The sequence below is a fragment of the Oxyura jamaicensis genome, chromosome 3, assembly GCF_011077185.1.
Source record: "Oxyura jamaicensis isolate SHBP4307 breed ruddy duck chromosome 3, BPBGC_Ojam_1.0, whole genome shotgun sequence".
NCBI classification, from domain to species: Eukaryota; Metazoa; Chordata; class Aves; order Anseriformes; family Anatidae; genus Oxyura; species Oxyura jamaicensis.
In genome coordinates, this window is record NC_048895.1 from 110491712 (window position 1) to 110516417 (window position 24706).

Consider the following 24706-nt stretch of genomic DNA (forward strand, 5'->3'; position numbering starts at 1 on the left):
ATGCATAAGCCTATGTACATCAGCAGAGTGATACAGGGCTTCTTGTAATGGGGTGTTGCAAGCCCAATGTGCCCCTCAATGATGCCTTTTGCCTCTGTCTGAAACGTGAATTCAGGAGCACTTGTGTATAGATATTCACTGCAACACCATTTGGGTGAAAACTAGCACAAGTATAAGCCACAGAAAAGAGAGCTTTGTCCACCTATTGTATGGCAGTTTTCATGTGCCCTGGTCAGATGTTAATTTGGACAATCAGTGTGAATGTACTTTTCAGTCCTGAGTCAGCCTGTGGGTCTGTCTGTTTCCCTAACAGTTGTGCCCTTTTTTCCTTCTTTATGCCTGTAAGGCAATGACATAATTTACACTTGAGGTTCAAGTACATATTGAGTTAGGCAGGTGTTACCAAATAAATATTGGCCATCATGGTTATGCATTTAACAGCAAATATAATTACTCTGTATCTGCTGATGTACAGAAGCAGAAGTCTCTTGAAACTCTCTTGAGGTGCACATATTTTAAAAGAAACAGCAAATAACTTATCAGAGGCTCTTTCTCTCTAGAGCAGTCCTTAGTGAGACTCAAAAATTGAATAAATGAGATCTTGCTCACCAGGTGGGTTTTTGCAGGCTGTGATGTTGGTTCTTATAGTTCTAAAAAGGAAGTGATAAGCCTCCTGTATTGAATGTGAGTGCTCTACAGACAGGAGGATAGACGACTGAAAAGAGAAATCCCCACAGTGAGGGATTTGTGAGATTTGGTAGAAAATCTACATCACAATGCTGTGCTATTTCCCACAGGGAAGAAGCCCAGAGAATTTCTTAAAAGAAAGGCACTATTCCACCACTGCTCCTTCACAAGTGACAGACAGGAGACAAATCAGGTACCAGTACAGGCAGGTATCTTCTTTATTGTATTCCTCGACACAGGAAAATCTGAAAGGTCTAAGACACCACCTTCAGCCTCACCAGACTTCAGGTTTATATGCAGAATAAAACTCCAAGTTGGAGGGATCGTGGATAAATCCACAGGGTGAATGAAGCTCACTTATTTTCAGAGCTTTCTAGCAACTTGCCAGACTTGCAGACTTAGCACAAGTCAGCGGAAGTGAAAAATAAAGCCATCACAAAACGCTATATTTTGGAACTTACAAATGGAAGCTGAGATATCTTAACTATTCAATTAACTGTGACTGTAGGATTTGCCTTGTGAGCATTTTAGTTCATAATCTACACTGCCCTTCTCTCACCTCTGAATAACTTTTTACTCTCTTCCTTTTTATCTGTTACTGACTTTAAAAAGAAAGCACAAGACTATAAGTTGCAGGACCACCTCTGTCACCAGAGAAAGCCGTGACATGTTGTGAGAGCATTAAAGATTCAGAAGTAAATTGCAAAGTTGCTTCGGAGCACAGTGAAGCATTTAGTTGCAACTCAGCTGGATGGAAAAAAAGAAGTCACACTCCAAAAGAGACAGAGAGCTATCACTGTTTGAAATTATTGAATAATTTATTCAAAACACAAACAGGTCTATTAGAATGAAGGTGATGGTCTGCAGACAGAGGTCATGCAGAAAACTACAGGGCCAATAACTTTATTTTTCCTCTTTCACTGGCTATCAAAATACAGGATTGTCTTAAAAGAGAAGCTAGTCACAACTAATCATTTTTAAAGCACCTTCATTGTAGATAACTGCTTAGTGTAACTGGATTTGAAAGGAACTATTACATTCAAGCTACAAGTCATGCAAAATGTTTCTTAAATAATGAAGCCAAAATGAGAATATATCACAGAAGTCCATTGAAAACTCCATTTCCTTCAAATATTTTGCAAAAAGCAAGTTTTTATACTACATATTCTGCTTTACTACACACACAGCTGCCTGACAGAGCTCAGAGTAATACAACTCAAGTGCAGCAGGTAACATGCAGCCATAAAGTAAACGGTTAGCTTTTATACAGTCAGTGCAGATCATTTTCAAAGGTAGTTTATGTAGGGAGCCATTAACCCCCAAAGCAGGATCTAAACACCTGGTGCAGCCAAGCACTTGTGAAGGAAAATAGCTTTCCCATTCTCACTTAGGCAAAGAAAAGCTCTGTCTCTTCTCTTTCTCCTCTCATGCTCATGCTCTTCTCTACTACTTTTAACTACTGGGTTTCCTCTCTATCCTGAGGAATGCTTTCTATGGAGACTAAATCTCATTTATTCACAATGCAGGAGAAATTACATAAAACACATTTCAGTTGTATGTGCTTTCTTCATCACTATTTTTGATAGCTACCCAAACAGCTACAGATTGCAGAATTACCACACCAGATTCCTTGGCACTAGCCAACAGAGGCTTAAAATGCTTAATCCGCTGCTTGTCTGTGGTAAACCTCTGTTATTAGCCTTGGGAAGGATCCTTATCAGTCAGCAATCTGATTTAGCTCTCATTCCCAAATCGTTTGGGTGTTTTTCACCTTGTGGGAAACAATTGGTCGAAGTTGTTAAGCTTCTTTTATGCAGAGCTAATAAGGTCTTGGATGTCTAGTTCTCCTTTTTGCTGTGTATCAACATGATCCTGTTCTTGTGGGAAGTGCCAAGGCTTGTCTGTCAGAGCAGGAATTATACTTCATACCCCACATTTTTCATGGAGTACAGATAAAATCCGGCATCTTTTTTGTTGTTGTTTGATTTGCTTTGCTTTGCTTGGAAAACAGCATATTTATTTCATTGGTTTCCAGAAAACATAGTCAAAAAATTGTGAAAATATATATATACCAGAATAGAGGCATTTTGAGGTATACACCCAAAAATATATAAATTTTTTACTCTCTTTAGCCTGACATTTCAGATTAACTCTTTGCAGTAGCACAAGCCAGACTTTCATATATTCAGAATTTTAAAAAGCATTATAAAGGATTAGTACATGCAAATTCCTGATAAGGACTCATTAATAATTCCAAGAAAACATGTTAGCTTCAATAAAACAAATATATAAGACATACATAGAACCTTGTAACCAGCCTGAAACATAATAAACAGTAAATGTGCAGTAAATAAAAACTATCACACACTTAATGTTATCCATTAACATGAAGCTGTGCATCCACAGCTTCTCTGGGCAACCTGTTCCAGTGCCTCACAACCTTCACAGTAAAGAATCTCTCCCTTATATCTAATCAAAATCTACCCTTTTTAGTTAAAGCCCTAGTTTAAACTCTTTAGTCCTATCACTACACCCCTGGACAAAGAGTCCCTCCCCAGCTTTCCTGTAGGCCCCCTTTACATATTGGAAGGCCTCTATAAGTCCTCCTCAGAGCCTTCTCTTCTCCAGGCTGAACAACCCCCACTCCCTCAGCCTGTCTTCATAGGAAAGGTGCTCCAGCCCCTTGGTCATCTTCCTCGCCCTCCTCTCGACTTGTTCGAACATATCCATGTCCTTCTCATGCTGGGGACCTCAGAGCTGAATACAGTACTCCAGGTGGGGTCTCACCAGAGCAGAGCAGAGGGGCAGAATCACCTCCCTCACCCTGATGGCCACCCTTCTTTTGATGCAATCCAGGACACAGTTGGCTTTCTGGGCTGCAATCACATGTTGCAAGCTCACGTCAAGATTATTACCACCTAATCCTCTTTTAAGAAAATCTTATCAAGAAAAAAACTATTGAGCATATATCTTGATTGTAACTTTTTTTTTTCTTCTGGTGTTTCAGGATGAGTTAAGTTGCCATGTCCTGCTTTTTGCACAGGTGGCAATATCTACAGTATTCAGAATAGTATTCTTCCTTGCCTCTTCCTCTGTTCAGCAATATCTTCTCTCTAGATGTCAGTACTTCAAGAAACCCAAGGACTGAAAGATACCCTCTTCTAAAGATAACAAGTGTGGACACCTAGAGAAAACAGTCACAAATTTTTACAGCTGAAAGAGATGTAACCTGGTTGAAAAGATCTGCATTTTGTTTCATGTTGCTAGTTCTCAGAAAGCAATTTAATTTCCTTGCAGAAATAGGCTTTTTAAAGATTTCTTGCTCTTTGATACTATTATGAACTTATTAATTAGTCTACTCTTGAGTCAATTTTCAGCAGTTGTAAACCGGATCAAGACCAGTGGGATTAAACTACTAAATAAATATTGAGCATGTGGGGCCAGATTATAACGCATCTACTTGTTCTGTTATTCCAAAATAAACCTTCTTAGACTTCAGTAGTCTCTTTGTGGGTTAAGGTGCTACTCAATGAAACATGGATGATCAATACTGGATTCTCAGTTACCATCAATAAGATACCATCTTACTTTATGAGACTGGAATTACTTATATGTATTTCTAAACAAAGTTTGTACATAGTCAGTTATTGCTGACACACTGAGGATTTTCCACAGTGGATCAAAGCCAAAGACTGTTCAGCCCAGTATTTCCCTTTCACTGATAAATAGAACCAGAAATTTCACAAATCCACAAAATAACAGATGGGCAGGACCTTAAGAAAACTCAAGATAATTTCATTCAAAATTTGTGTTCAGAAAATATAGATGGGAGATTTTTTCTTTCCCAAATTAAATACTATTCTGATCAGAGAGAAGATTAAAATTTCAGATGTGAGATTTAATATCCTGTACAGATAATTGGGCACTTTTGTTATACCAGCATGCTCTGGACACCTTGGTTCTTTAACTTTGGCTAGACTTCCTTTGAAGACCTCCACTTTATACTGCCTTCTTAAAATATCCATTGAGTGCTTCAGCTGGTCTTTGATACAACAGAAATGTCTGTAATAGCTTAGTTCTTTGCCTGTTAAGCATATTCATTAATCAACATTTCTTACTTAAAATTGAAGAAATATACTTTATCCTGAAACTTTATTGTTATGGTGCCCTAGCAACAGAATTTCCTCTTAAGAAGAGGTCCATGCCTGGAACATATTTGACAGCACTTTTCCAAAAAAAAATTAGTCAACTGATTTCTTAATATGATTTAAATATTTTTTATTGGAATGGCAATCGTATTAAGTGTTACAATTTTAAATCATCATTAAAAACACATCACAAAAAGTAAGCTCATCGTCCATAAAAATAGAAGCTAATTGTTATTAAAGCTCATTATGAGTGTTGCTGTCGCACAGCAGGATATCACTGGACAAAGTGCTGTAAAACCAGAAAAAGAAAGTACTTCCCCCATGGAGCTTTCAGATATTCAGGGTTTCTTTCAAAGTTTATGAGGTGTAAAGCACAAAAAAACAGATTCTGGTTTCAGTAAAGGAAATGTACTTATTTACTGGGTCTCTGATTCTTACGAATATTTGAAATGTATTTATTATGAATAAAATATAATTTATTGAACAGATACTCAACATTGAAGAGATGATCAACATCATTCTAAATAGTCATGCTAAATGCAAATGCCAGACTCAAAAAATGTGAGACCACAGTATTCTGCACTCAGAGCCTTACTGTGCTCCCCTCCAATTCATTTTTGTTAATAATTTCTGATGATAATCAAATGACTTACGGCTTATAATAACTGATAAATGAATGACCCAGCATGACTGAGATCCTGCAAGAAGAAAAACACCTGCAGAAGCATTTTGTTTGAAGTGATCCAGAGCTGCACATGGTTCAAAGATCAGAGAAAGAAAACCAGGATGAGATAGTGACAGACTGTGATTTTAGCAGTGAAAGAGCAAATATTCCTGAAGGAAGGGAGGGAAATAAGTGAGAGGAGACAAGGTGAGCAAAAGCTGAAGAGTCAGAGAAGATGGAGGATGTGAAATCTCTTCCTGGTTCAACAGAGAGGACAGACCATAAACAGCGGATAATAGATGGGAAATCCACAAGAAGGATTAAGAGAACAGGAAAACTGTACCATGGAGGGGAAGGGACAGATGCTATGAATCAGAACACAAGTGTCAGGTATGAACAGTGCCAATGGGAAAATACACAAGCTGAAAATATTTTTTTTTCTTTTCACACTGACATTCCACAAAGAGAAAACTGTTCTAGTGACTCTGAAGATGACTGTCTAATTTAGAAACAAAATGTCATATCAAAGACAGATGCTTCACCATCCTCACAGACAAAGGCCTGTCTAGGCTGGTTTAACATTTATTTCTGTTACATGTTTCACAGCTAGGAACTGTTTGAAATGCTCAGCTGATCTGCCTACCATACTGGCCTGGACATTGAGTCTTTCCAAAATAAGCAATATCATAGGAAGCCAGTTGCATAAACTACTGCTGCTACTAATTCAAGTGCTAATATATCTTTGGGGACTTTTTCCCATACTGGTCCCTCCTATCTGCAAGAAAGACTGTTGCAAAGCAGACAATATCAATACTCCCTTGAGGAAAACATTTCTGAAATTTAAATAATCCATTTCCAGTGCTTACAGAGAACCAGGAGAATTTAATAGATCCCTCAAGGAATGCAAAAATCTTACAGTATTATACTGTAATAGCACAATGTCAGCAAATACTAAGGAAATCACAAAGGGTGATTTCTGCTTCTCACAGTAGTGTATAGTGAATCGAACATGTATGGAATAGAAAATGTAATCAATACAGACACTGAGACAAATAAGAAAGTACATATAAAAGCATCTACCTGCTGGAAATAGAGAAATTGATCTTGTGGTTCAACATGGAATAAGAAAGTTCCATAGTGAATCTCTTCATAAATTAAGAATTTAAGCAGCTATTTGTGTCCCTATAACATACTGAAGACCTCAGCAGGATGAAAGAATTTATTGGCAAGTGAAGATGTTTTATAAGTCTTTATTATTTTTTAGTAGGTTTTCTATTCATAATTTTGAAATACCCAGATATTTTTGTTTTGTTTTCCTTTGTACCCTCTCCATATGACATACAATCAGTTTAGATTTTTCCATTGAGCTGAGTGGCTGCTAAATTCTTGATAGATGAATGATCATTGCTCAAGTGATTTTCTACCAGATATATAAGAAGCAATTTTGACCTCCAGTTCTTCGTACTTTCACTTTTCATGTAAATTCTCATCTCATGGACCCATCTGATCCATTATCAAATCACCACCTGTTCAATCATCAGCCTGGCTTGCAAAGATCAACCTTTGATAGGAAAACGTAGGTTGATGTGTTTTATTCAATGCTGTGTTTACCACTCTGCAATAGATTTCTACTAGGAACTTTAAAAAAGCAAATACTGCTTTGTTGATATATTTTATATATATATATAACCACAAATATTTATTTTTTTTTTTTTGTAATAAGATAAAGCATCTGAAAAGGTAAGAATCTATTCTGATATCTAAGGCACAGCTTTAGTCTGAAGAAATACAATCCACCTCTTAAATACCATTTTTTATTCGATTGCAGAAAATTCTTACTTTAATATATATCAATTCTTCTTTAATTAATTGAAATAAGAAAAATACATCATAGAATATAGAACCAAAAAAATACATCATAGAATATAGAACCAAATCTTGGAAAATAATGCTGCAGAAGTTCTCTGATCAGAGTTTAAACTTCTATGAAACAAAAATCTGCAATTATCCAAGCAACTAGAGAAAAATAGAATCATAGAAACACATCATAGAATATCTAATTTTGCAGGGACCCACAAGGATCATCAAGTCCAACTCCTGGGTCTCCAAAGGACCACACACACACACAAAATATCTAGAAGGATATAATGGATGTCTAAAATAGGTTAGATAAATGAGACCCTAAAATTGACTATTTCTCACCAGTGACTGTTCAGAGATCATTAGGAGACTAGCTGGGTGTGGACATTTGAACACAAGACGTCTGAAATTGTGGAAGTTCATTCTCTTTTACGTGCTTTATTTTGGTAAATGAGTTCAAATCTCTTGCAATATAATAATTATTATTAAAAATATTTAATAACAGTATTTGCAGTTTACATGAAACCTCAGGTATGTACTATAGATGTAAATCTTCCAAACACAAAATGGAAAATAGCAATCAACAAGGATCATCAGGTCCAGCCTCTTGAAGTCCGAGGCAAAAAAAGGAGCAAGCTCTGTCCTGACACACACTTCATACACACTTTAGATGGTAAGTAAGCATTCTCAAATTTCCCACCCAAATTTATTTATGGCCCATTTCTAACTATTTGACTATATGCCAACACTTCATTTTAAAAACCTCTCTCATTCTCATATAGAGAAAGTAAGCCAGTTGCTTGTACTACAAAGTCCTGTTGGAACAGCTAAGATGGTATTACCCTGTCACCAAGTAGTTCCTTTCTCTTCTTCCAAACTGTTTGATGCTGATGGACCTCCCCTTCTGGCTGCTCTCTGTTTTTCTGAGAAAGCGTTCATTTCTTCTAAAATGTCTACCAGAAATCCACTTACGTTTTTGCCAAGGTTGACAACGTGTAGCAGCTAGACAATCATTAGTTTTTACTATATTTACAAAACAAAAACACCCTTATGAAAGGCTTGAGGGGTCTTAACAATTTATTAAGCTTAAAATAACATAATGATCGCTACCCAAGACCATTAAATATTCATATTCAGGAAACACATTAACCAAGACAGGCAGCAACATTAAATAACAATGTGCAAGTGACAAATTAACTCTACCAGTCAATATATCAAAGCATTTTAAAAGCACTTTCACAACCTTCAGAAACATACTCCTATTCTTATTCAAAATACTTTCAATAAATTAAATGTACTACTAATTAATTTTCTTTTATTAGACTTTCAAGAGTTTCTATACCATCAGGGAATGCACTAATTCATCTATATGACCTCACTGCAGTTAGTTTTGTTCAGCCTGATGCTTATTATATTGCTATAATTTGTGCTGTTTCAGTTTAGTGGAAAACATTTCCATGCCAGAATTCTATCTTCTTGCTGGTCTGCTCACCGACAGAATCCTTATTAGGGCCTTCAAACCAATATATTACTATCTTCTATAGAATTTATTATAGCATCATGGAATGGCTCGGGTTGGAAGGGATGTTAAAGACCATCTAGTTCCAAGCCCCCTGATATTGGCAGGGATGCCACTAGGTCAGGTTGCCTGGGACTTCATCTAACCTGGTCTTGAACACCTCCAGGGATGGGGCATCCACAGTTTCTCTGAGCAACCAGTTCCAGCACCTCACCACCTTCTGAGTGAAGAATTTCCTCCTAAGCTAAATCTCCCCTCTTTTAGTTTAAAACCATTCCTCCTTGTCCTGTCATTACCTGATTGAGCAAAGAGTCACTCTCCATCATTTTTATGAGCCCACTTTGAATACAGAAACACCTTAGCTTAAACAAAAGGCAGCCTTTCTTCACAGGAGAGGTGCTCCAGCTCCTTGATCATCATGACCCTCCTCTGGACCCATTCTAACAGATCCTTCAGTGATGAATAAGCATCCTTCATTATGAATGATCCCAAGACAAATCAAGGAAAGATGAAGCAAGTTATACCATTTTCTCACATCAATCTACTTGGGCTCGAAGACTGTGGGAGTAGAGAAGAGGAGGAAGTTGGGGGGTTGTTTCTTTTTCTGAGGTATGTTCAACAGGCAAGATTTTAAGAACAGGGAATGGATTTCTAGCTAGTTTCTTGTCCCCTGTCCTGAGACAGAGTTTCTGCTGCAGGTGTCCATCTCCAGCAGGATATGCCCATTGATAGTTGTCATAAAATGAATATCAATGTCCAAATCACTTTCATATAAAACTACAGTACTGGCCAAAATCAGAACCTCCCCCATTCTGCTTCCAGATTGGGCTAGTTTGTTATTGCACTGGGAAAGCTCAAGATAGCTAACATGGTGTTGCTCTACATAAGGACAGTAACAAATATTTGGTGGAAAGACTGATAAGAAAATAAAGACTTGATTAGAAATGACAACTTTGATTTTTCTGTAAAATTTTCTCCGAAGTCACAGAACTTGGACTTTCCTCATTCTTTCTAAAATGAGGAGGCAGCACCTGTGACACATCCTTCCCTCTGTCTCACCTGTGCTCCCATTCTCAAACCTTTGCAGATCATTTATTGTACTGCCACCATCATTCATTTTCTCTTATTCATTTCAGACCTCTTTACTGATGTCAATTACAACTTGTGATGACAGGTTATGATCTAGACACACATCTGCCAGAAAATGATCTTGGTTTATTGTCCTGTTCAATGGTCACACAAATTTGAGCTATTTAATTGGAATTTAAGATGTCTTACGTGTGGAAACTCGTGCTCTGTCCCAGTTTCCCCACAATGTTATCTATAATAAGCAGGTCATGATTCACCTTGACACAGATCCAAGATAACTTCTGAGATACTAAGAACCCAAGTATCACTGAAAATCTCAAAACACTCCTATGCATCCCTTGATGAGAACACAGAAACATTTAATTAGGAATATATATATATACACACACATATATATATATATATATGCTACTTGTTTGATTTTTTTTTGTTAACATTTTTGGTTGCACAATTAAAGATTTTTCTTGCTTCAGCAGTTTTCCCTGCTGATTTGTGGGGGCTCAGAGAGACTCTGCTGCATCAGCAACACCTGGGACCAGAGGTAAAGCTGTTTTAAACTATTTGGCCTATAGAAAAACAATTTGAGCATTGAAGCTGAAATTGCACTACATTTTCTCAGTTGTCCATAACCACACAGACTGGCTGTTTGCGGACTACCTTCTGTGTGTGTTTTGGGGGATGGAACAAGACTATGTTTTGATATGTTTCTAACTAGAGAGTGCACACGGACAATTTCAAAATGCTGTGACAAGTTATATATTGTTTAATCTCATACTGAACATTTTTGTTGTCATTTTTCTTCTCCCAGCTCTCACCATACTGATTAAGGCTAGTCTGATACCTTTAACTCCCACTGATTATTATCTTCCATTATGATTACTCCCATTTAAATTACAAGGCTGCTCAAGGACTCAGATATTCTCCAGACTGAGTAAAGTAGATCAGTTTTAATCTGAGACATTCAGAAGTAAAGGGAGAAACGCAGATGACTTCCTGTGCAGTAGAATGAGAATGATACATACTTACGTCAGATACATACTTATGTCATTTCTCATTCTTTCTCTGTACAGAGGAGTCAAATTTCTCCTCCTTCGGACAGCCCACATGAAAAGTTTCATCTCTTGAAAGACCAGTTCCTAGAGTAAAAAACAAGTATTCAAGAGGTGCTGCTAATCCACAAAACCTTGGGCGCATCTTCATGATGTTGGTAGTAGACTTGCCTCTTGTTCAAGAAAGGAAGCACAAATCCTAAGCCATACTTCTGTACTCCTCACAATTTAGTGAAGATTTTCATTATCTAACAGCAAGTTTTTCACATCACTTATTTTAGATGTGGATAGCCACTATTGCCTCCCAAAGTAGTCAACAGAGAAGGATATGTTTCTCCACATAATGATTCTAGAGCACATATTTCAACTGCTTTTCCAACACATGCTATGGAAAGGGAATAAATCTCTATTCATTAAACAAATTCCTCAAAGAAATCTGGCACTTCAAAGAGTCTTGGCACTTTAGTTAGATGCCTCAGATAGATTATATGTAATGCCACAAAAGATGGTAAAAATATCTACCCAAAGTCTCCAAAGCCTTGGTTCTGTTCCATGTCCTGATGGGAAGGGTAAGATGTTGGAAAAGAGTTGTATTAAAGTAAAATTACTAGGGCTACAGTGAAGGGTCTGAGGGGGAAAGACGCACGAAGAGCACCTGGTGTCTTAAACAAGTCACTTGGTTTGTTCGACCTGGAGAAGAGCAGACTGAGGGGAGACCTCATTTTAGTCCACAGCTTCCTCACGAGTGGGAGCAGAGGGTCAGGTGTTGATCTCTGCTTTCTGGTGATCAGCAATAGGACCTGAGGAAATGGCCTGAAGCTGCAACAGGGGTGGTTCAGGAAGAATATCAGGAAAAGATTCTTCACTAAGAGGAAGGTCAGGCTCCCCAGGGAAGTAATCACAGCACTGAGACTTACAGAGTTCAAGAAGCATTTGAATAACATTCTCAGACACGTGCTCTGATTTTTGGTTGGTACTTTGGGGACCCAGGAGCTGAACTTGATGATCCTTGTGGGTCCCTTTCAACTAAGGATATTCTATGATTCTATGAAAATTGTGGGGAGTACATTATAGTAAAGATAGATCCAATGTAGTAGGCACTTATTCGCATACAAAGTTTTTCTGAAGTTATATGCCATACAAATAAGTGTTTATTAAGTTGATTATTTACTTGCTCAGCTAGCCCTAAATTAGTGTTTATGTGTGCAAAAATGAAAGATTAAATTTTGATCTCTAACATTTACTATAGCATTTCCCCTTTGCCTAGGCATATCTAGCTGAGTGTGGCATTACAGTAGCACTCATTGTATGCACAAGATACAAACTACTGAATTTATCTAATATAAAAAAGTTATTAAAAGTTCAGTTTTGTGAAGACCACTGTTTATGTATTCTTTACAGACACTGGACTTTTCAAGAATAATCATTTCTATTTATATATTTACAAAATCACAACCAGATGTTGTCAAAACCTACAAAAGGATGTGGTTATTCCCATAACGGGTGAGACTTATGAAATTCTTTGCCAAAATATATTAGGTATATGTATATTGGTTTGAGGGAAGGCTCCACTAAGGGTATCTAAATTGATGAATCATATTAGCCTTAAGAAATTGCGTGAAATTAAATGTCTAGAGGTCGGATGAATATTAGGAGAAAAATAAGAAATATATTTGGCTTCTTTTTACATTTCTTTTCTTTGTGGAGAATTTTCTGTGATAAACCTGAATGTAGTCCTTCAGTAGCGAGGATTAAAGCTGACCTTCTCCTTGCATAAATGTAGAGCTTCTCCTTAACTTCCTTTCTAAGAAGATTTTGGTAAATAGTTCTGCCACTAGAATACCTGAATTCATTTGCATGCATAACCCAGGGAAGCAAAAGAATACTATCAAACCTTCTGCTTATGTTCTGTGCTAAGTTACCTCTGGCTTAGCACAGCATGAATATTTTTAGTCCATAATATAATTGCTTTGCAAGGTAGTAGCTGCCAATAAGAAATGTATAAACTAAAAAAAATACTCTCAAATACACTATTAATAAAAGTACTTAATGTATAAATGTACTTAGGTAAGAAAAAAATGTATTTGACACATAATGCAAGCACACTGTATCCCAGAAGAAGTATCCAAGCATAGAAAAAAAATGAGTAAGTTAGAGGAAGTGCTTCCAGCAAGAAAATGACATTGTAAGAAGGAAGTTAAATAAATAAATACAAGCTTTCTCTACTGAAATATAGGGTTTTGTGGTTCTTCAATCAGCATTAGAGTTGAGGACTGCTTAAGGCCATTCAGAACTGGCTGAATGTCCCAAAGACAATGTAATTCCACATGTACGGCCTTTTTCAGTGCAGATCTTCACTCTATTAATAGATTAGATTCAGCAACATTTACTTTTCAAAGTATATTAAATCAGGAGAAATAAAAAAGTTCAGCACCACCTTTGAAATCTTCACTCCATTGGTCTGCATTTACTCACAAGTAATATTAGTAGACTCCTCTGAAGGCAACCCTCAGATAGGCAAAGCCTGGAGGGAGCAGATCATCATCTTTCTCTGTAGTCCTCATCCAGAGAAAGGTAGGAAGGTGGAATACCTTCTTTCAGCATGTTTTATGATTATTACCTTTAACATTTATAAGGTAACTTCTTTCTCACAAAGCAGAATGCACATTTTTACTTCAAGACTACATGCACACCAGGTTAGATGTTTTTAAACAAGATTGAGTTACCCAAGCATGAAATAGCTGAAACAATTTTCTTAACAGCTGAAAAACACTTGGCTAACTCAAAAATAGCTGAACCAATTTTCCTCAAACTTTCCAATGTAGTGCACCTTTGGACTAACACTTCACCTGCTAAATTTCTTCCCCTTTACGTGCTTCTTTGCTTTTACCTAGTAACTAATGAGAAAATAAAATAATTAAAGGTCCAATCCTGCACATATACAAGTACCTGATTAAAATTACTAATATAATATTGAGTCAATGTTAGCTGAATCAAACCCTAAGAATGTTTGTACCATTTAAAGTTCCTTACAATATTGATACTATAGCTCATAAATATCGAACAGGATGAAGTCCGCTATATTTTATAAGGCTGTAACTTTTCATAGGGTTCTCACATTACTCTTAGTAACACTCCAGGGCAAATCTAGTTGTCTGAATTTTTCAGAGATTGCTTTCTGAATTTGCTCATGGCTGCTATTTCACATCAGCTGTGCATGTAAATTGGAAATGTTTTTATAAGAACAAATCATGTGACACGTATGAATCAAAATGGAAGATATTTTTGCATGCAATCCTGCTCTCAAATGAACAAAAACTCTCACAAGTCAGACAATAGCATTCACCTTTTTTCAGTCCTATAGAAAGTTTTAATACACAGCCTGTCAAGCTTTCTTCCAAATCAGTGCGGGTATCATGCCCAGTTTATGCTCATACCTGTGCATCTAAAAATATACAGTCATCCACTCTCTATAGATTTAGTGGTGTAAAACATGCATAGACTCTTACAGCTTAATTAATCTATGCTGGAGCTTTAAGTGTATTGGGCATTTATTAAAGTCAGAATATGTGGTTTATTAAGATCAGAATGTATGGATTATTATGTAAGAGTGAAATAAATGCTTTAGTAATCAAGTGAAAGCACATCTGTTGTTCTCAAAGCACACAGCCAACATTAAAAACCTCTAATCAGACATAAAAATGCAAAATTTTCTTGACTGCCAGTACTGCTCTTTCTGTAGTTTGGTCAAGCACAGAATGTCCACCAAACTGGATTACATGCTGTACGTCAGTACAGTATGAAATAAAACAGTCCTTATCCACATAAAAAGAAAAATTCCAGTTACACTGTCTTCAGCACTGAGTTTGTCTTCATAATTTTCATTAGCTCTCCCATTTTTTTTTTTTCTTATGTAAACCATTATGACATGTTTTGATCTGAATGTCAGTCCTCCATTTGCATGCCTAAACTATGCATAACTCACATTGGCCAAATCTCATGTAAGCTCCATACCCCTAGCCAGTGCATCTCTGTGTAGGCAATCCAAGCTTTATATTGAGATCTGTACTGCTACAATTCCCATAAGCACATGAATTTCTTCTACAGATTTAACACTGTGGCGATCTCCTAAAGATTTAAGAGAAGTTGAGAAGCAACAGTTCTTAAGAAACTGAGATTTAATCTCTCCTGCAAGGTCAAGATGTAGTTTTTGTGTGCCCAATAAGCTGAAATAAGTTTATGATCAGCTTCAACAGACTAAAATGCACTATTTTCAGTTAGCGAAAAAAATCGCAGAAAGGCCTTCACTATGTCATTTCACATAATTCCATATCAACTACTTTCTTTTATTGGCAGCTCCAATAGAATGACTGTTAAGCCTTAAAAAAAAAAAAAAAAAAAAAGAAAGAAAAAAAAAAAAAAACATTTACTTCTCAGTCTAAAGCTTATTTTCTTTCAAGCACTGGGTCCATTAGAGAATCAAGTCACAGTTGCTTAAAAAAGTCTTCTGAATTTATCAGAATTTTCAATAGCAATGGTTCAGTCTGAAAGGCATCAAAAAATTTAGAGTACTGCTATTTCATGCAAATCTGTGATCTGCAACCATAATCTTCATTTAGCATTAGTGGGTGTGTTCCAGTTGATGAAACTGTATTTCTTGAATGGAAACATCAAATCAAATTAAATTTCATGTTAAACTCATTCATAGTGTCATAGCTGCCTGAAAAGTGTTGTATTGTAAACAGACATTTTTAAAGCTGCATTTAATGAAATAAGATTGTTGTCAGTTTATTGTTTATAGTGAACTCACAGACTGAAAGTAATGGTACTGGAAGAGATCTGAATGGATTTCCTAGACAGGATCAATTAGGTCTATGACATTCTCAATTGATGCATGTGTAAATTGTTCTATAAACCATTCTGGAGATGCCAAAATTCCACAGTAATCTGTTCAGTGCTGCTCTTACTACTGGGAAGCCTTACTTTCAAATTTAAATTGCACTTCCTGAAAATGAAGTCCATTATATCCCCTTATGTCTTTATGCACACTACTCTCTTAAGTATCTATGTGTGTATTTGAAAACTGTTAGGGTCTTCGCTTTCTGAATATCTTCAGACAAAAACCTTTCCTTCTTCCTTGGTCATGCCTGCATGCCTCTGATCTCTCCCATAAAGTGTCCAGTTTGACCAACTCCTGTTTGAATATCAGTGTTTAAACTGAACACAGTCTTTTATCTAAAGTTTAATGGGCTTGAATCAAAGAACTATGTCACACATTTTGTAATCTGTGTTTCAGTTTGCAAATCTTTTTCAGAACATGAAATAATCTGAAAATGCACTTTAAATCTTTGATAATTTTTCCTTTTATGCAGATCTGCTACCAAGAAGCACATCTTCCTTGTCAGTATGCATTGGGTTTTGTGCAACTAATTATTCCTATGTGAATCACTCTGCATTTATTCAACAATATCAATGTTTGAATACTATACCCTGGTTTGACAGTCCCAGTTTCATCCTTGGGCCTGTCCTGTCCATAGTACCAACAGTACTATGTTATCGGAAAATTTAAAAAGAGTATCTTCTATTCTCCCATTAAAGTTTTTAATGAAAATCATATTGGAGCCAAGGCAGACCCCTATCACTGCAAAAATAATTTGAACAAAAATCTAGTTCTCATTTAGCCTTAGAATTAGAAAGCTACTCTCTTCAGATAATGAGGGACAGAAGATAAACTTAGGGTAATCGCGGCATACACAGGTGGGTTTCTCATCAAACAAAGGCCTAATAATTTAAAAGCATCAGGAAGAAGCATAAGATCATCACATGATATGTTTCCTGTCCCATTTTTCTCAGTATTCTGACTGCACAATAACAAAGCCTGATAAAGTATATCCCAAAGCAGATCTTGTATGATGGTGAGTCAGTCAGTGTTATATTCATTATTGGACTGAAATTACTTGAAACAGAATGTGCTTTTGAAGAAAGCAAAAAGAACACGAAAAGGAAATGAATGATTCAGTATATTATCTCCTCAGGCTGTAATATACAAAGCTGGCAGCTTCAGCTTTACAAGCACTTTAATTTCAAGAGACAAAGGTCTCATTTCTGTTATTACTCCACTCACTAAAATTTACATTTTAACCAAGAAAGACCCTCTATGACAACTGATGTCAGAAGTGACCAATTTATATCCATTAAAATAAAAATAAAAATAAATAAAAAAAAAAAATGCTAGCCCAGTTCAAGTCAATAGGAACTTTAGTCTCAATTCCAGCAGAGTAAGCAGAGTACACACAGAGGATTTGGTATTCTGTGTTACACAATTAGACCAATTACATTCTGCTCTTCTGCTAACTTAAGTTAATCTTCTAGTGAATACATAGAGGTGGAGCTGCACAAAATCATATATGTATACTGCTCATTCATTGACATGCAGTACATGATTATTTTCAGACCTTCTTCCCTAACAGCTTGGTTCTTATCAGCTTTCTCATATCAGTATCATTTTTCTTAGAGTATACAGTGATTTAAATAGGACCTCTGGTGGCATAATGTAAATATGATAGGACAACATTTAGCATGAGTGACAATACCTGAAATTTTCGTCCCACAATTTCCTTGAAATCCTGAGAAGTATAGAGAAAACACACAGAGGAGCCCTTAGTGATATCAAAAAAATTACATTTTTTTTCAGTTTTGCTGGGCAAGAAGATGCTGTCCAGGCTACATATATTAAGTTAGAGCACCTAAATTGGTTAGAGGGTGAAATCATGTTAGTGGAGAGGAAAGAAATTGTAGGTCTTTAGTGAGATTTTTGGTTTTGCTGTACAGAAGGTCATAATAAGGTCACCTCATCCTGCTAAGCGTCAGTGTGAATATGCTACAGATCAATGGGAACTTTCTACATTTTCATATCAGAAATCAATAGTTACACAGCCTACATGACATTATAGAACCACAAATGCAGATTTTGTGAGAAACAACTTAAAATTATGGAAGTTTTTGCAGCTTTCCTACATTTTAGTCACAAATTCTTCTCTAGTTCATGCAAATTTATCACTTCCTTCTTCACCAGTGATGGGGAAATTCCCACTTCCATTCCAGTTTCCTGCTATAACTGTGTGACCAAAGATTTACACGTATTAAAATGCTTCTCCGTAGAAATACCTGTATGAAACACAGAAGATCTTTAATTTACTTTTTACAGATGAAAACTGAGAACAAAGCTGAAGACATTGACTTTGTATCCACAAAGAAAATCCTCCCTTGCCCTTTGGAGTATACACTAAATCTATGTCATGTACAGCCTCCGACATCAGTGCCTTTCTTTCATCATTCATGTAGGATAAAAGCACACTCACTGGTGTGCATCTGCAATTCTCTATGTGTTCAGGAAGAGCCATCTCCTGAAAGTAGGATTTGGCTCTTTAAATCTCTTAATCTGTCTCCCTTTCAGCTGAAGGAATGTGGTGACAAGGTTGCAAGTAAAGGATGAAATCTGGTATTTCAGTTATGTGATGAAAAAGCCATTCCAAAGGTTACTAGAGGGCTTAAATGAGTCTGTAAAGCAAACATAAGCTTCTGGGATAGTGCAAAGCTGTGTCATGTGTAGGGGAGCTCCAGGAAGCAAAACTCTTTCTTGAACTCAGTAGAAATTAGAAGCAGCATCCATTTCCCTTTTCCTAATTCTGCATTATTGCACTTGGTGTAGCTATGTTTCTCTCAGCCTCTCCTGACACTGTTTGGTAGGCCTGTAATTCAAGAAAATAAAGTACTACTCCTGGAAATGGCAAAAATAGAGCCTTGTTCCAGTAGTGTCGAAAGAGTCTTGTATAAAACCAGAGATCTGGGTATGTATTCTGGCCAATGTCAAAAGCTAATCGTTAAGAAATTAATATGAATGTGAAGCCTGCACTGAAAGTATTCTAAACAATGAGGTCTTTTGAAATCTAGTTCCAGGTGTAACTAATATAGTTCAAGGCAGTCCAGCCTAATAAATTGATGCCTGAGGAATTTTTGTGATGTAATTAATCATTTGGTTCCACCTGTGGCTCAAACACAGCATGGTATCAGCATAATACAAACACTTGCACTGTAACTCTGGACATCCACTCATTTTCAATCTTGCAGGTGCCTAACATGGATCATAGGAGCCTGGCTAAATAAACTTCAATAAAAGTATTGCATTAAAATACTAATAGGACATAAAATCCTCAACATTCTTCATAACCAAATTAAAATACACCATGTTTACATTTTATGCATTTGTGATAACTGGCCTGAGAAGCGCACAAGTAAAATGAGCTTCTCATGTACAGTATATTCATATTGAAGAAGTTTGCATTATTTATAACAATGGGCCTACCTGTACTCCGCATACAAATCTGGTTTTGTTCAGTTTTCTTTCATAAAGAGAATTGGATGTTGGTTTAAAACATTTTCTCAGTAGTTCTATAAAATTGTTAAATACTTCAATATACAAAGTTATGTTTGTAAACTTCATACATAAGTAAAACGTTTTCATATTTGCACAGGCACCGCTACTTATTTTATAAGCTGTCTGGGGAGGGAACTGTCTCTTGTATGTGTTTATACAATGGTTAGAACAATGTGTTGTGGAATAAAAACACCAGAATAATAATCTTATTTATAATAATAGGTCAAGACTTGCATTAACTTATGTGTGCGGCTGATCAGTTCTCAATGTCTTTAAAAGATAAGCCCACTTTTATAACAGTGCACAGACACAAAAAATAAATAAAATAAAATAAAACAAAACAAAACAAAACAAAACAAAATAAAATAAATAAAATAAATAAATAAAATAAGATAAAATAAAATAAAATAAAATAAAATAAAATAAAATAAAATAAAATAAAATCTGGTTGCTATGTTTAAAAGTGATGCTCCCAGTCATATACAGTTTATGACTCAGTTATGACCCAGATTTTCAAGAGCCTAAATAAGTCATGCTTCTTAATCCCATCACATTTCAATAGAATTGTATGCTTAAATCTTGTGTGCAGAGGAGGTATAATATGCAGGTTTGAAAAGCAAGAAGTCTAGCTGTCTTCACTATGATCTAAATGCACTATAACTAACCAGGTAAGCTGCAGACATGAAATCTGAAATATTGCTTACTTTTATATATGACTAAGCAGGCTACTCAGCAAGGGATACTGGAATCTCACTTTTATCAGCCAGAGAAAATATGTCTCGGAGAGAAGAAAGTATTAGCTGAGAAACATTCAAATACAGAATCCAAAGTAGATGGCCTAGTATATGAATTGAATAGAGGAAGTCAGAAATTATTAGCTTTGAGTGCTAAATGTTTCAACATTTAAGTAAAGTAAATAACTAATCACAAAATGCTGGACATGCACGTAATACAAGGCTGATAACTAAGACACTAGCATGTGATCAGATACATAAAACAGTGGAAGGTGCAAGTACAGCAGATTGCATTCACTTGCTTTGGCTTTCTGGACACCTAGACTTACTAGACATCTAACCTCTAGTTCATAGATCTATGCTTACTTACCCCCAGTCTCAAGTATAGTCTTACACCTCATCTTAGATTATCTACCTTCTGGGGCTTGGAAGATGGCCCCATTCTGCTAATTACCAGTACCTGCTCTAGGCATGTCTTTTAGGCACCTGCATCCTACACCAATCAGGGTTATACAGGGGTACCAACCAGGGGAGTTAGACTAGATGATCTCCAGATGTCCTTTCCAACCTCAACCATTCTGTGATTCTGTGATTTTGTGATTCTGTGATTCTGTGTTTAGGTTTAAGGTAAATGTCTAAGGGTAGGAGCAGTAGAAGTCAGAAACAAGAGACTGAAAGTGCTAAAAAAGCACATTATATATATATGTATATGCAAATAATTTATATATAAAAATAATAACTAGAAAAAGAATAGCATCCTAACAAACACATTATCTGCCTAACAGTATTAGAATGTCTCAGTTGAGATAGAGAAACTCAGAATCCAACTTTTATAATAAACCTAACTCCAATTGTAGATAAACTTCTATTTCTTTCTCTTAATACAGTAGTCCAACTAGTATTGCTTTAGTGCAAAAACAAATGAAGAATCAATGGAGTGGCTGCCCTCTTTGTTATTAAAAGACTCCTGGGTTTCACCTTGCTCCCCTTTGTATCACATATTTCTGGCAAAAAATCTTTGTATTCTAGCTCCAGCCAACCTATCCCAGCACATGCTACCTAATTCACATTTTTAAAAGCTTTTGATTTTTTTTAATATTCCATATAACATCCATCATAAAAATGATGACGAGTTTGTGAGGTTAGAGTGGTGAACCCGCAGCCTCACTATATCAATTTGATCTACATTTGATAGAGACCAGAACCTTTTGGAGTACATTACCAGAAAGACTCTAGCCACAAGTATAAAATATTTTCCCAGACAGACCTTAGAGGGCAGGCACCCTTCCTTCAGTTTCCACAAACCTTGATTTCCAGCTGAGTCTATCTAGAATCTCTGAGGCAAAGAGTACTGCTAAGGATGAATTTCCTACAGTATTATATGTTATATATTATATTTTGTGTCACAAATACTTCCTGTCATCAATTCACCACCACTTTTCACTGCTCCTTCTATCTATTTATTTATTCCTCCCATCTTTTTCAAAAAGAGGAGAAACTTAGAGAATAAACTGGAACATACTTTGGCATCTTTTTTTTTTTTTTTTTTTAATATCGTTTTTATTGCTAGACAAAATGGCTAGGAAAAGCATGATGACATGGAAAAGCAGTGCATTCTTCAGTGACTTCCAGCACCACGAAGGCATCTTTGTTCTAATAATGCTGAAAGCAATTGACCATGAAAACATTACACAAATCTTGTACTCAAGGAGAATTCATTGTCTTAGTAAACAAGTTATGCACAAAGAGATGTAGATCCTGTGGAAGTTATATTAGTGTAAGATATGAGTCTTACAGCAAAACATGAAGAATGATTAGAGAACTATGACTTTATTTCCACTGCCTTCCACAATCTAACTTCAGTAATTCAACAGCAGAAAAAGAGCTACTTCAAATTATTAAGAGTCTTTCAAAAATTAATATAAGAGCATTTTTATCCTTGTTTTCCACTTTGTATTTAGCTTCTCACATAAATCCCACTGGGGTCTGCCTTTGTGGAACCCCTGAATCTATACTGATAATTTTTATTTTGATTAGTCTAAAAAAGTAAGCTAGGCACTGGCAGGAAATTATCCAAACAATAATCTCCCACTACACATCTGCAGAGTGCAGTGCAACTAAGTCAAAAAGGCCTAGATACAGCAGTCTTTGTTTGTGTGTTGGGTCTGTCTGGGATGGAGTCACTTTTCCCTGCAGCAGCCCACACAGTGCTGTGCTCTGCACTCATAGCTGGAACAGCACTGGTACCACTCCAGTGTTGTGTCTATTGCTGCATAGTGCTGGCACAACATCAGAACTCCTTCCAGGCCCCCAAGAGCCAGCAGGCTGGGGGTGGGCAATTGATGGGGAGGGGACATCACCAGGGCAGCTGACCTAAACCAACCAAAGGGATATTCCATAACACCTGATGTCACACTCAACAATAAAAGGGGGGCTCTCGTGGGGGAGGGTCTCTCCTGAACAACCAGTACGCGTTTTGAGGCCCTGCTTCCCGGGACGTGGCCAAACATCTCTCGTTGATGGGAAGTAGAGAATAACTTTTTTTTCTTTCTCTCTGTGCTTCCGCGCGGCCTTGTTGTTTCTTTTGTTTCTCTTTCTCCCCATTCCCCTTTCCTTTAATTAAATAATTCTCATCTCAAACCTCGAGCTCTTTGTGTTGTCTTTTCTCCCCCTTCCTCTTTGAGGAGGGGAGGAGTGAGAGAGCGGTTGTGGTGGAGCTCGGCTGCCCACTCGAGTAAAACCATCAGTTTGTTTGTTTTTTAACTGAAGGGAAATTTTAATTGATAGATGCATCTTAAGTGGAGTGTGGGAAATATAAGACTCACAGTAAATATGTGGTTTTGAAGAACCATTGATTCCTGAAAGACTTGAACACCACACAACTTTTGCTATAGAAAAATGTTTTCTAAATCATAAAGCCTTTGCTCCCACTGCATACTCTTCATTCAATCACAGCACAGGTTATGGGCATAAAGAAAAATGTGAAGGATGTGGGCTGAGTCAGATACAAAGTCAGAACCAAAGAAACCAATGTCTGCTTCAGCTCAGAGACAGTATCAGTAGACTTCTAGGATTAAATAGCAATCTGGAATCAAGAAAATCAAGAGTCAAGGCAAAGGCATATAGTCTAAGATTAATTTTAACCAGCTGGGTGCAATTTATAGTTTCACTCATATCATGCCACTCCCAGTCAGGCTTCTGCCAAACTAAAGCTGGTCTTGCTTTTCAGGTAACTGTCAAGGGGCTGGCAAACATTCTAACACTTGCTGCCAACCTTTAGGGTAGCCACAAAGCAGTCACAGAAACAAAGCTTTCTATGAGGACCACCAGTGGATATAAGCTGCATTTCTTTGTTTTATCTTTTGTTGCCCATACTGTCATTTATTTGGAATGCCTGTCAAGGCGATTTGAGGGAATGCTCTCTCCAACAAGGGAACAATATCTCAGAGGCCCCTAACACTCAGTGCCCTCCAGAGTGTTCCTTTATTCAGTATAGATGTCATCCAGATGCATCCCTATCTGAAGAGCTGTAAATCAGCCCTGCAGCATGAGCCAAATTTCCCTCTTTCATGGAGCCTGTCTTCAAAATTTGCATTGGACAAATGGAACAAAGATCTTTCACACCAAAGATCTTTTACACCAACAGAAGTAGATTGCTTCCTGATGAATTATAGAAAGACTAGAAAACTATGCAAGATAAAGGTTAAAAATTCTGAAGGAGGCCTATAAGAAAGCCAGGTAATTTGAGCCAAGTGAGGATGAAATAAGACACTCCTGCCTTACAAATGAAGTGTTTCAAAGTCATCACCTGAGGGATGATGACACATTCTTTCTGAGAAGATGGAGGAAAAGGAAAAAAACAGAAGGAATGAAAAAACTACTGGCTTTTTCCTCGGCAGATACCACAACACAGGACAATGGCAAGTCAATTGATACTCTTCAGGTGCCCATAGCCATGGCCCAACATGACCATCATTAACAAACATCTTTTCACCAGTGTGGCAGGAGTCATCACATGATTAAGAAGGGCCCATACCTGACAAGGGAGATCCCCACTCCCATCCTCACAGGAGCGCTTTGACCAGGATGCTACCAGGATGCTTTTAACAGCCAATTCAACACTGTTTAGGTTCTAAACACAGAAAACCTGACATAAGCAGCTGTCTCAAGGGGATGTGTTTAATCTCAGCAGGATATGAGATTCCAGATGATCACAGAAAAAGAGAAAGAAAAAGAAATAGAAAAGAAAGAGAAAGAGAAAGAGAAAGAGAAAGAGAAAGAGAAAGAGAAAGAGAAAGAGAAAGAGAAAGAGAGAAAGAAAAAGAGAAAGAGAAAGAGAAAAGAAAAAGAAAAAGGAAAAGGAAAAGAAAAAGAAAAAGAAAAAGAAAAAGAAAAAGAAAAAGAAAAAGAAAAAGAAAAAGAAAAAGAAAAAGAAAAAGAAAAAAAAAAGAAAAAGAAAAAGAAAAAGAAAGAAAGGAAAAGGAAAAGGAAAAGGAAAAGGAAAAGGAAAAGGAAAAGG

At 36.7% G+C, this 24706-nt stretch overlaps 1 long non-coding RNA gene across 1 annotated transcript in view; it reads right to left on the reverse strand.

Moving 5' to 3' along the window:
• Positions 1–24706, reverse strand: part of LOC118163748 — a 30189-nt gene that overhangs the window by 3299 nt on the left and 2184 nt on the right. Inside the window, exon 2 of the long non-coding RNA XR_004749173.1 lies at positions 21166–21174. This is a non-coding gene — a long non-coding RNA (uncharacterized LOC118163748). The remainder of the gene's footprint in view (positions 1–21165; positions 21175–24706) is intronic.